Source organism: Cynara cardunculus (assembly GCF_001531365.2).
Source record: "Cynara cardunculus var. scolymus isolate 2C chromosome LG 17, CcrdV1, whole genome shotgun sequence".
Taxonomy (NCBI): Eukaryota; Viridiplantae; Streptophyta; class Magnoliopsida; order Asterales; family Asteraceae; genus Cynara; species Cynara cardunculus.
Genome location: NC_037544.1, coordinates 25789838 through 25804380, shown reverse-complemented (window position 1 = coordinate 25804380; position 14543 = coordinate 25789838).

Here is a 14543-nt window from a genome sequence, read left to right as displayed (position 1 = left end):
AGGTCTAGGTTTGTATAACCTATCCCTGCTCTATCCTGTTGAGAATTTACTTTTTCATACACCTGCTGAGCATCTTGATATTTCTTGATCAAGAGCTCTTTCTTTGTATGCTCTGGTGTAAGAACTCTCTTTCCTTTTGAAAATAATCTTTGAGGGTCTCAGAGTTTAATCTATCACATTCCTTTTCTAAAAGCTCTGTTTCTTTCTTCTTTATAGCCGCTTTTAGTTCTAAGCACACTAATTTAAGACTTGTTTCAGTAGATCTTTTTGTTTGCAAAAGTTTTTCAATTTCCACTGATAACTCTTGTTTCTCTACAGTTAGCAGCTCTGTCTCACGTTCAAAAAATAATTTTTCTTTTTCCAAAGATTTTATTTTGGATTTTTCGACAGAGAGCTTTTGTTGTAGGTTGATGAAATCATTTGTCAAAGCAGAGATACTTTCTTCCAGGTTAGAATGAGAATAGCCAGAGATGGAACATACCTGGGACTCAGGGTCAGATCCAAACTCTTCTCTGTCGTTCTCGACAGCCATCCCACATAAATAAGTTTGGTCTTCTTCTTCAGATGAGGAATCAGAGACCCAGTTCTCCTGTTCAGCCATGAGGCTCCTTTGTGATCGATTGTACTTGTACTTGTTTTTGTAGTACAGTTCGTCTTTCACCAAAGGGCCTCTGCACTCTTTGGAGTAGTGCCCCATTTTGCCGCATCTAAAACATCGAACACCTTGCTTCTTCTGGTCCGATGGCTCTTCCTCTTTTGTGTTTAAAACAGAGGGATGGTTCCTTCCTTCGAAAGCTTTGCCTCTACTGCGATTGCTCTGTGTTCCTCGCTTTTCGAAGACCTTCTTCCCGAACTTCCTTTGGAGTTCCTTGGTGATCAGGGCCAAGGATTGTGCAAAGGAACTATTATCATCGTCTTCAGAGCTAGAAGCTCTGTCTTCTTCATCACTCTCCATGATGAGAGCCTTTTTTCCCTTCCTCTTTTCCTCTTTGGATCTTTGCTCTGTTGTGGCTGGCTAGATCCTGTCTCTTTTGAATCAGAGACAAGAGCCAGAGGTCCACCCAGAGCAACTTTGGCTTTCTGAACCTCTTGCTCTTGAGCTTGCAGAGTCCCATATACGTCGTGCAACATCCATTGCTCCGAATCTTGATTCGCCTGGAGGGACATCGTCAGGTTTCCCCATTCTGCGTTCAATCTCTTCAAGAAGAGCATGTTGTTCTCCTCTTGAGTTCTGATCACATCACATTTGCGACATTTATTGATTAGAGTATTGAACCTGAGATAAGTCTGTTCTAAAGACTCATCGGGAAGCGCCTGAAAGCTGTTGTACTCGTTCAAGCATTGAGCACGACGGTTTTTCTTCATCTTTATACCTCCTTTCAATAGGTTTTCCAGTTGATCCCATAAATCCTTGGCAGAGTCGCACGCATCAAGAGATTGAAAAATCTCATTGGGAAGTGCCATAATCAAAAGCCTTTTGGCTCTTTGATCCACCTCCACTCTGCGTTTGTCCTCATCGTTCCAGTCACGATGAAGTTTGGGTACTCGCCTGGCAGGTACTTCAACCGTATCACCAGCAGCAGGAATACGAGGAATAATGGTGGTAGGGACATAGGGGCCATTTAAAAGTGACTCGTAGAGTTCGAGGTGAAGACCCTCATAAAAATTTATCATCCAAATTTTCCATTGGTGATATTCTTCCCTAATGAGAGTTGGAGGTTTGGTCAACGAACCGGCACTATACATGGATTCCATGATTGAGACGACATTTTTGATTAAATCTTTTTGAGAAGAAGATTGACGAGAAAGTTGAACGACAGAAAAATGATTTCCAGATTACGTAAAAGTAAACGTTTTAAACGGAGAAAAATAGGAGAGAAATTCCTTTTTAAAACGAATAATCAAAAAGAATTAATAGTAGAATCTAGACGAATATCGATCGACTAATCAATGAATTTGATTACCAGGCTCTGATACCAATTGTTGGAACCCAGATACTCATAATTTGCAGAAAACACAGTTTATGAATAATAATAATGAAAACAAACAGTGTATCACAAATGATTAATCGAAATATTCAAAGTGCAAATAAGAACAATGAGAAGACTTGAATATGTTGAATGCTTTTATTTGATGAAAAGTAAAGAACAATCAAATAAAACGTAATCTCACAATAAACAGATATAGTATAAGTCGGCACTCTCAGGTAATTTGAACCTGAGGAGGAATCCTCCTTATATACGCCTAGGTCTAACAACTATGCTATAATTTAGGCTTGAATCTCTGAGTTGTCGAGTCTGCGTCCTTATCTTTGACTTCCCTTGAAAAGCGGAGCAGACTAGGTCAAGCCACCTAAAATCTGTTAGACGTTTGCGAGAATGTCTGGGCTGGCACGCGCGTTCCATGGATAAGGTGACCAGAAACTCTGCATGTACAATACAGAAGCTCTGCATGTACTATGCAGAGGGTCTGCATGTACTATGCAGAGGCTCTGTGTCTTAGAGTTGTAGCTTGCATCAAGCGCTTACGTTTTTTGGCGCATAAGACTTGATTATCCACGGAGATAGAACGCGGGCTCTATATGAATGGAACCTTCACTCTTTGAGTAAGAGCTCTAGTTCTTGAACTTCTACATGAGAGCTCTTAGTCCATACCGCTTCACTAGATTAAGTCCTATTGATTAGAGTAAGAGACTTCTTACTTACACTTTCACAAGTTAGAGTCTAACAGACCCACTCCAATCGACCGCAGGTAGTGGATGGAATCTGAAGCTGATAAAGAGAAGTGACTACTACCTGAGGGGTAGAGTCTTCAAATAAGGGTTGAGTGAAGTTGAACAGTACCTTCAGGTTCCCTTCTTCAGTGAGGCCTTTGCCTTTCGACTTAGCGACTCCCTTGGTGGCGGTTGTTGGTTTTTGATACTGGATGGTGAAGTCATCTTCATCATCGTCGTCATCATCACCATCTAAGTCACTGCTGGGGTTTAGAAGATCAGGTTCGTCATCATCTTCATCATCATCTTCGTCTTCATCATCTTCATCATCATCTTCGTCTTCATCATCATCATCACCAGCAACAGGTGCAGAGGTGATGGGAAGATCATCATCCCTAGGGATGGCATCAACTTCCTCAGCTATAGCAGCTACACCGGAGGTTGGTATACCTTGGGCAACCTCAGCTTCAGCTTCAGCTCTAGGAACTTCAACTACAGCTTCAAGGATTGCTTGAGCAGCAAATGGTCCAACAGCAGATGGTCCAGCAGCGTTGGACCTCATCTCCCCCTCTCTGGCTAAGACTTGGGAGTATAAGCCAGAGAGTTCGTCCATGCGCTGATGCTGGAGAACCATCATTTCCTCTAGCCGCGATAGAATGCTGGCTAAAGTTGTTGTTGCTTCACGCATCTCATAGTGTTGAGCACGGTCATCAGCAGAGATGGACGGCGGGATCACTAGAGCAATTTGACGAACAGCATCCAGGATCTGCTGAAGAAGCTCCGCCTACTGAAGAGTCTGAGCCTGAGCGTCATCAGCCTTGCTGGATAGAACAGTGATGGCTTCAATGTTGGCTAGAACAGTCTCTTGTAGAGTCAAAAGCTGACACCTTACTTTTTGAACATCAGCTTTGACAGCTGAGAGGTCCGCATCAAGATCGGCCTTGCAAGGCATCTCTCGATGAACTTCGGTCATCTTGCAAAAGACAGTATTGACGGCTGGGAGAAGAAGCTTGATATCTGACGCCATGTCATAATCCTCATCATCTTCTTTGTCAATGGCGTCACCTCGCCATCTTCTTCCTTCTCTTCCCCGTCTTCTTCCTTCTCTTCTACGTCCATAGACTAGGGTGCATAAGAAGGACCTGTAAGAGATGAAGAGTGAGCATAAAGAAGCTCAGGGTTAGAAGAACTTAAAGGATAGGAAGATGGAATACCTGAGGGGCCATCAGTGACATCCAAAGGATTGGCACTGGCATGCTCAAAGATGTCCTCGAGAGGATGGGCATCTGTGTACTAAGGAACCTCGTAAGGAGAAACCTCAGGTCCAGTGGTGTATGTTTTAGCATCAGGAAGGACATTCGTTGATGAGTCGTCAACACGTGTAGAGACCAAAGAAGGAGGAGAAGAGACTGGTTGAGAAGAGATGTGGGTGTTCAGCGGTGGCGGTGCTGATATTCACACCTTCAGTGATTTGGGTCACTGAGGCAGCTGGGATAGGTGCCAGTGATATGACAGTGATTGGAGAGATCACTGAAGAGCTAGGAGGGTTAGCTAAAAGTGCCTTGGGGTTAAGTCTAGTTTCAATAGTTGAAACCTGTCGAGAGGTTTCAGCCAGTGATGTGGCTATCCCCTTTTTGGCCTTCTTGGCTCTCTAAGGAGAACCAAGAGTTGGTTGTGAAGGACATTTGGAGGAGGTTTTGGTGGTTGGGTTAGATGTGGGGGGTTCCCTTGTCTTGACCACCTGAGGAGAGGATAGAGAGAAGGGCACTATGGAAGAGAGTGCAACATCTGCAATGTCTTCATCCCTCATATTGTGATCCAAAATCCTAGATCCAAGCTTACACACCTGGAGGTTTCCTTCCTTGGAGTATTTTTCTCCAAAGATTTTAGCAAAGACCAAGGAAAGGAACCTGGTGTAAAGTACCACCTTTTCTCGTTGGCGCTTGTTCGCCTTTTGCACCAGGTCATCGAAAATGACCGCAGCATAATTTATATTGCGACACTGAATCGCAGAAACACCAATCGTCAAGGCAATCCTGGAGGCTTGGTCTTGACCTCCAGTCTTTCCACCCATGGACTGGATGAAGTGAGAAAACAGGTATTGCCAGATCGTTGACATCTTGTTTTTCTCAATCTTCGATAAGGACTTCATGGGAGCATTTGAGTCCTTCTTCATTGGCCATTGATAGCCAATGGCATCGAGACATTGGATGATCTCGCCCGTTGTAGGCTCGCTGTCAAAGGGGCCCTTGGGGAGGCGTAGAGTGGTCCTTACGGTGTTTATGCCAAACTTCACAGTCATGCGGTTTAACGTGAAGTTGATTTTCTCGACTTGGTGGCTGTTCTTGTCTTCAACGTCGAGCAGCTCAGCTGTGAACCAGAACTGCTATAGAACCTCCTTAACCATGACAGGCTCATGGTTAAAGCCAAAGGCAAGCAACGACTGTTTAAGATAGTCGGTCGCTTCCTGGTAGAACGCCTTGTTCGAGGGGATGTCCAACAAGGCAATATGATTGTTGGCCTTGAAGGACACTTCATCGATGGTGAAACCTACATTCTTGGCATCCATCTGTTTTTAATGAGAGGAAAATAGATAAAACAGTGTGTTAGAGAACCAAGGTATGTGTATAGATAAGTTTTTAAATCAAGAAAAAACTTCTTTTGAAAAATCCTTGAAGAAAGATTAGGGTTTTTCAAGTAGAGTGTGTTTAGAAGAAATGTGATTACAACCAAGTAGAAAGTTGAGTTTATAATCATTAATGTTTAATGTTTTAAGAGAACAAAGTTCTTAAAAAGATTAAACACATTTCTTATTAGAGTAGAAGAACAAGAAAAGAAGTATTGACCTTAAGTTGAGTTAAGAGATAAAGGTCGTAGAAGGAATTTAAGAGAAGTTCTTTCTTTGTAAATCGGCAGAGGTTCGTCTTTGATTTTTGAAAGCGTAAAGAGAAAAGTGAAAGAGAAATCTCATATTTATAGGTAGGAGGTGAGAGATATGAGAGAAAAAGAGACGACGGTTGAGGAAAGGGGCCATGATGAAAAAATGGCACGTACTCATCCATGATTGGATGACATTTAATGAGGTAGCGTATGACAGTACCTTTTTGCACGTCTCAAAGTGTTGCGCATTGTAAATAGGGAATGTCGTCATAAAGACGATTCATTAACTATTTCTTTTAAAAATGAAAAGGTTTTTAAGAAAATGAAGAGTCATTTAGTGTTGTAAGGTACACTGAAAAGACCTTTTAAAAACATTTTTATCATTGAAGAAGAAAAGCTTCAGTGATAGTTTTTTAAGACTTCAGTGTCAGTGATAGAAGAATCACTTATCCTGGCATTTAAAAACATTTGAATCACTAAACAGGAAAGATTCAATGATCATTTTGATTTTTAAGAAAAGATAAGTATATGAGAGATATACTTATAAAAATGTTCAGTGAACAAAGAATCACTAAAACAAACTTTTAAAACATATTTATCATTGAAGAAGAAAAGTTTCAGTGATAGTTTTTAAGATTTTGTAAGGAAATGAATAAGTAATCTTACCTTAGAGAGAATAGATACATTTACTCAAGAGTTCAATGACAGAGATAGAGCACTGAATCATTTCACTTACTGAAAGATGTTAATAGCTGAAGATTATTCTTCCGTATTTAGCATCCCTAGTTCACTGATCAAGATGTTAAATCTTGTCTCATCAAGAGGCTTGGTGAAAAGGTCAGCGAGCTGGTAATCAGTTGGAACAAAATGAAGTTCAATGTCACCATTCATAACATGATCTATGAAAAAATGATATCGGATCTCTATATGTTTAGCCTTGGAGTGAAGTACAGGGTTATTTGCAATTACAATAGCATTAGTGCTATCACAATAGATAGGGACCTTTGAAAACTGAAGATCATAATCCATTAGCTGGTTTTTCATCCAAAGTATTTGGGCACAACAACTACCAGCAGCTATATATTCAGCTTCAGCTATTGATGTGGACATTGAGTTTTGCTTCTTGCTTGTCCAGCTCACCAACTTTCCACCTAGAAGCTGACAGCCACCAGTGGTGTTTTTCCTATCAATTTTGCAACCTGCAAAATCACTATCCAAGTAACCTATTAGATCAAAACCTGAACCTTTAGGGTACCAGAGACCCATGTTAGGAGTTCCCTTAAGATATCTGCATATGTGTTTTACAGCAATCGGATGGGATTCCTTAGGTTCAGATTAATATCGTGCACATAAGCAAGTAGAGTACATGATATCTGGTCGACTAGTTGTTAGATACAGCAGGGAGTCGATCATTCCTCTATAAACAGTTACGTTTACAGGCTTTCTATGTGGATCCTTGTTAAGAGAGAGTGGAGGAACCATTGGAGTTTTCATAGATGAACTGTTTGATAAATCAAACTTCTAAAGCATGTCATGAACATACTTATTTTGATTGATAAAGATACCTTTATCTGATTGTTTGATCTAGAGACCTGATCTGGATCGCCAAGAATTTGATGAATTGGATGGTCTTTAGTCCATCGCTGAGCCGATAGAGGAATATCATCTGAGTAAGTAAGTTCAGAAACAGAAGATGAGGCTTCAGCTGCATTGTCTTCAAGAATAGGAACTATTGCTAAAGGAGCCTCAAATTCAGTGATTGAAATAGGTTCAGATGCTGAAGGCATTTCATTCACAATTTGATCAGTGTTTGAAGTAAAAGGAGGAATACAGGTAATGGGCACAGCAGCGACCTCTGAAGAAGATGCGTTGGAGTGACTAGCTGTAACTGGAATGATAAGAGAATCATCTTCAGCTTCAGGGGTTTCAGTGTTGAGAGGAGTAATGTAGGAAGCTTCAGGTTGTCCATAGTGAGAGAACATCCAGGTTTTTAATTCATCATCATCATTTGAGATGGGTTTTGAATTAGCTGATTGAGATTCGTCAAATGTGACATGAATAGTTTCTTCTATCGTCTGTCTTCATTTGTTGAATACTCTAAAGGCTTTAGATACTGAAGAATATCCAATTAAGATTCCTTCATCAGCTTTGGGATCGAACTTTCCAAGTTGGTCACGATTGTTGAGAATGTAACAAGTACAACCAAAAATATGTTGAAAGCTTATAGAAGGCTTTCTTCCATGAAAAAGTTCATAAGCTGTCTTCTTGAACCTCTTTACGATCAGCGACCAATTTTGAGTGAACCTAGTGGTGTTGACAGCTTTAGCCCAGAATTAAGAAGGGAGATGGGATTCGCTGAGCATTGATCGAGCAGCCTCTATGATTGTTCGATTTCTTCTTTCAGCGACCCCATTTTGTTGAGGAGTTCTCACTGAAGAAAAGTTGTGAGAAATTCCCTTGTTCTCAAAGAAGTTATCCATAGTACTATTTTTGAATTCAGTACCATGGTTACTTCTAATAGATCGTACCTTGATGTTGTTAAGTACTTCTATTTTCTTGATGAACGAAATGATATCTTCAGGAGCTTCATCTTTGGATCTGAGAAAGAAGACCCAAGTGTACCTGGAGTACTCATCAATTATGACGAGTGTAAACTTCTTTCTAGCAATGGATTGCACGTTGGCTGGACCAAAAAGATCCATGTGCAGTAGTTGAAGAGGCCCAGTCACTGAAGAGATTTGCTTTGACTTAAAGCTAGCTCTTGTGTGTTTTCCTTTTTCACATGTTGAGCAAAGAGATTCCTTTGCAATGGAGTGTTGAGGAAGACTAGTGACAAGATCATTTCTTGACAGCTCAATGAGTGTCTTGAAGTTAAGATGAGAGAGCCGTTTGTGCCATAGCCAATTGATGTATGACGAGGCTTTAGAGAAGAAACAGTTGTTCTCAGTGGTAGTAGAATTCATATTGATGATATATACATTCTTCAGGCGAGAACCGGTCAAGGCAACCTTATCATCTCTGTCAAAGACGCAACATGAGTTCTTCGAGAATTTTGATGTGTAGTCTTTGTCACATAGTTGACTGATGCTAAGAAGGTTGTTCTTCAGTCCTTCAACATATGCAACACACTTGAATGTGGTTGCACCATTGGTTAATATACTGAAATATCTGGTATATCCTTTTCCGTTTCCTCCAAAGATCACGGAAGGTCCTCTTTCTTCCTTGTAATGAATTTGCAGGGATTTGTCTCCAGTCATAGGCCTTGAGCATCCACTATCGAGATACCATATGTCTTTGACATAGTGCATAAGGGAACAGTTTAAAAATGCTATTGGTACCCAGTTATTGGGGTCCAACACTGTTAGAGGCATCGTCCACTGGTGCTGAGGAACTAGCGTCAGTAGTCGGCATCACCAAACCTGAAGAGGTTTGAGTGGAGAGAGGAACAACCTCTGACACTAGTAAGATAGAGTCAGTGGAAGTCTTCACTGAGCCTGATGAAGAGGCTTCAGTGGTTGGAGTTACAACATCTGATGTTGAAGACTTAACAGCAGTTGTTGTCTTCACTGAGCCTGAGGAGGAGGCTCTAGTGGTTTGCTTCACTTTGGTTGCATTTGCAACCTTAGTGGAGGATTTCTCCTGGTTGATTTCTCAGCCTTGGCTACTTTCTTGCCCTTAGCTAGTAGACCAGCCTTGGCGATAAAAGGACATTTGCTGGCAATATGTGTATTTTCACCACAGTGCTTACACTTCCTAAAGCTGAAGGTAGCTTTAGGGCCAAGAAGTACCAAATTAGAAGAGGGACTAGCTCCAAGGATACCCTTCTCATTAGTTCTTGGAGGAACCTTTGAGGCTTTGGAGTCCTTATGTGAAGCATTCACCTTGAGCTGAGACATGGATTTCTAAGAGGATTCAGATTTCCTAGTCCCTGAAGAAGAAGTTTTACAAGCTGAAGGAATAGACCTTGATCTATTGGACTTGTTAGACTTCTTAGGAAGAGGTGCTGTGACAATGGATTTACCTTTGTCTTTGCAACTTGAACTCAAAGGAATTCCATCAAGATGACTCTCAGTGAAAGAGGACTGAGAGGAAGAGGTGTCAGGAATGGAAGAGATAAAGGTACCAAACTTAAGCATGGACCTGTCGGTGACACGTTCTTTTTTATCATAGGAAAATCCTAGACCAGTCGTTATCTTGGCTGGGATCTAAGCGTTGATTATCTCAGAGGCTTTGATAGAAGCTTTGCACCATCCTTCAATGGTAGCCTTCTCAGCCTTGAGCTCAGCGATTGCTCGCTCACGCTCAGCAATAGCCTTTTCGCGTTCAATAGTGATGGCTTGGTTTACAATGACCTGATCTTTTTGGTTTTCTTCAATCTTGGTCAGCTCCTTGATCTTAGAATGGAAAATCTTCAATTGTTCTTGAAGATCAAGATTAAGCATTTCTGCTTTTGATTTGCCATTGAGAGCATTGTAAAGATCCACCGTCAACGTGTCTAATAAGGATAAGCTAGAAGAAGAGAAAGAGGGTTCATTCAGGATACATACCTGAGTAGTAGAAGAGGTTGATGGTTCAGTTGAAGTAGATGTCTCTAACGTTTCTTCGTTGACATCCTTGGCCATCAAGCAAAGATAGGTTGTATCTTCCTCATCAGAAGATGATTCATTGGATGAATCAGCCCAATCATGCTCTTCAGCAACAAGACCTTTGGCCTTTTGCTGGTGATTCTTCATCTTCTTATACTTCTCCTTCAGTTTCAGGTATTTGTCATCCCTGGACCTGAAGGAGGATTGGGTTTTGGAAGATGGCATTGCAGTCTTCTTTGTTATGCATTCACCTGCAAAATGTCCAGTGCAGTGACAATTGTAACAGATTGCTGAAGCCTTGTCTATCTTGTCAAACTTTGGCTTTTTCCTTAATGGTCAGCGAAGGAGATCTACGAAAGTTGCTTTTGCTGGCGAATCTCCTAAAAGATTTAGTCAAAAGCGTCAGGGATTCATCAAAATCTACAAGATCATTTTCTGGTATATCCTCAGAGTTAGTAGAGTCTAACTCTGTAATTACAATAGGAGGAAGAAATGAAGAGAAAGAAGAAGAAGAAGAAGAAGGAGTTTCAGCTGAAGCATCTTCAGAGATCATAGCTAACGGAGAGCTTTTCATTTCTCTGGAATCTTTTACTAGATTCCTTTTCAGCTGACGAGATTGCTCATGATTAAGCAAAATCCCGTAAAGAGTAAAAAGAGAAAGAGAGCACATGTCACTGGACATCTTAAGACATATGGAAAAGGTGTCCCAAGATTCAGGAAGACATTCCAGAAACTTAGATAAAATTTTAGAGTTGGAATATTCCACGCCTACAGTCCTAAGATCAATAAGAAGACAATTAAAATGTTGATGTCCTTCAGACAGTGTCTCAATCTTTCCACAAAGAAAGCTTTCATACTGCCTTACTAAATTAATCTTCCTTGATTCTTGAACCTGAGAGGTTCCTTCATATTGAACACAAAAAGTGTCCCACATGGATTTAAAAGTCCTAAGTTTCATCACTGAGTGATAAATTTCGTCAGGAAGAGACATAGCTATTATAGACCTAGCCCGAGTGTCTATAGTTATTTTCTTCTTGTCTTCATCACTCTATTGATGAGGGAGTTTTGGAATCTTCCGTTCAGGAATCGCGGCAGTCGTAGCTGTTCCAGGAATAGTCGGTGAAATAGTAAATGGTACATATGGTCTATTTTCTATATAGTGTGGAATTTCAGGATCTACACCTTCCAGAAAGAAGGACATCCGATTCTTCCATAGACTAAAGTTGTCTCGAATGAATCGAGGAGGTTTGGCAAGAGAGCCATTATCTTGAACGTGTGTGTTTGTGTTTTGCAAAGCCATTTAAAAGCAGTAATATTATCTAGAGAAGAAGATAAAGTAGTGCAGAAAAACAACCAAACAACTTAGAGAAGATAGAACACTGCTCTGATACCACTTGTTGGTCCTGTTAAGGTCTACAAGATGTGTATAACAGTTTGTAGAAGGGGGGATGAATACAAACACAGTATTTTTAAATTTAAAATATATATTGATAAGAGAAGATCAATACATATTTTATAAGACTGTTTGCAGAGAGATAAGGTAAAAAAAAACCTATCTAAACAATCTTAAGTGTACACACAAAATCTTAGCAAATAAAAAAAGATTTGCTGTTAAAGAAATAGAAGAAAGTAAGTTCTATCTGGGAGAGAACTTGTTTAAAATACAATGATGGGGATTCTAACTTGCTCTTGAAGATGAACGTATTTTTTCTTAGATATGTGTTCTTTTACATAAGCGCAAGAAAGCTCAAAGTAAGGTTTTAGGTTAAGAGTAAATCTACATGGACATAGAACACATCTATTTATACCAATTGCATTAAATGCACATTTTATGCATCATGGTAGGGTTAGAACACATTTCAAGCCTTAAGAAGAAGGTTTGTCCTTTGCTACAGTGAATAGTACAAAAGCCTATCATGAACAGACATCCTTTCACAAAGTTAGTGGACAATAGAGTTAACTAGTCGGCTCCGTACCGTACTAACGTTTAGAAAGGGTATGGGTTTGTCATTTGTGTGTATAAGGACAAGACAACAATGATCGTGCTTAACAAGCTTCATTTGATCGCTGAATGCTGGAATAACTTGAAGGTCTCTTCAGCAATAGCTGAGGCTTGGGCAGTTTTCACACATATGTAGACAGACTCATAATCACTAAATACCGATTCAAATCACGTACTCGCCAGTCTCTAATCTTCAGTTTCAGTCTTTAACATTGGCTGAAAGCTCTTTGGTGTGAGTGATGTCTTCTTGAAGTATCGTTGTCGCTGATTGGATTTATAATACAAGTTCTTCAGCGATCACTGAACATACTCAGTGAAGATCGCTGGAACTGAAAAAACAGAAACATAAATACTTTGCGTAGGGTAAAAAAGGATTATCATCAAATCACTGACAGAGAGGATCAACACGAGCCTTGAAAAAAAGTTGGCCTGATTGAGCTAAAGGCTCGGCCTAGGCTAAAATGCATAAATTGACAAAAAGGCCAAACTCGAACAGAAAATATACATGTTTTTGGTATTACAAACTAAATTCCTAGAACATTGATCTTTCTTTAAAATCAATCATCGACACTTGCTCGTAACATATTCCATTAATTAAATGAATATAAATACGAGTTATGCTAGAATTGTATACAAAATATAGTTCAAATTTGTGTATGAAACTTTTTATGTCAGGTAAATAGAATTATATCTTTTTTATGATCATTTTTGCCATTCTAATCTAATTATAGATAATCAACTTAGGGGTCGTTTACCAAACACTTACCACGGTAAGTGTTTACGGGTAAAATTTAACACTATTATTTACGTACCGGGTGAGATTTTCGTCCACCAAAACGACATCATATGCAACAATTTACCCGGTAATCGCTTACCGTGGTAAGAGTCGTCGCCCTCACTTACCGGGTAAGATTCATGGTCCTTGTCTCGCTTTTACCGGGTAAGATTTTTGGTCCTTACCATATTAATCCAATGAGTTAACATGACTTGGTAAGCACTTACTCGGGTAAGTGTTTGGTAAACGGCCCCTTAGAAATCCATGAACCTATAATTCAGACTTAATAAAAACGCTTAAACAGAATTCAAATCAATAACTTGTTGGGTAACAATTATTTATACTAATATTGAAAATTATTATTTTGCATCATCAAACTTCAAATGAATTAAGGAACGCTAAGTGCTTACCTTATTGGTAAAATCCAATACTATCACTTGATTATCTGGTAAGATTTTAGTCACCAAAACGGTATCGTATGCAATAATTTACCCGGTAAGTGTTGATCATGGTAAGATCGAGTCGTCACCCTCACATACCGGGTAAGAATCTCGTCCTTGTTTTCGCTCTTACCTCGTGGTCTTTACCATATACATCTGGTAAAATAATGTAACTTAATAAATACTTACCCAGATAAGCTTTTGATAAACGAGTCCTTATAACTCGTCCTTTAAGAAAGTACATAGAGATAGATGAGGCAAGTATAGTATCAATTAATTTCTTCCTTTCTAGAGATACGAGACAAGTTTGAGCGAGTTATTTGGCATAGCTCATGAAAACATCAACTACTTTTTTCAAAGATGAAATAAAATATTTGGAATCCAACAACTAAACCAAAAGCAACAAGTTAAGAGAGTAGGTGGACAACCAAAAAGCTTTTAACCAAAGAAATCAATTTTATATTTTATGTTTGGTAAACCAATTTATAGTTTAGTTGTTATCATTCATCTAGTTGTTAACCGATAAGATAGCTAATAAATTAATTATATTTAATAAAAGTTAGCAGATAAACTAGTATTTTTTATTAAAAATTAAATGATAAGTCAGATATAATGTATGGTCAACTAAAAAAACATGTTAAAAAACTAACTAGAAAAACATAAGAAATATAATAGAAAGCTTATGGAAAAGTTATCTAATATAGCTTGTCAAAAAGTTAGTTTATAACCTACCAAACGATATTTTTTTAAGAAGATCAGTAAAAAAATAAGATAGCTTATATAACTGTCAAACATCGTCTATCATACTTCACACATAAGAGTTTTGGAACTTGGAATATAAAACATTGAGTATGGTTAACACTCATTACATTATACGTTCATTCAATAAAGCATGAGGCATGACGCATTGGTGAGATCAAACCAGAAGCTTTAAGAGTTACATTCATGCTACAATGTTTTTTAATGCATAGCTTATTGCGGTAAATTTGTGTGTGTATATATATATATATATATATATATATATATATATATATAGAGGGATGTTATTCTACACCCTTTGCCATTCCTACACCCTATACAACCCTCATCTCAACCATTCAATTTTTAATCAATTAATTGTTTCCTAATATAAAGTATTAATCATAAT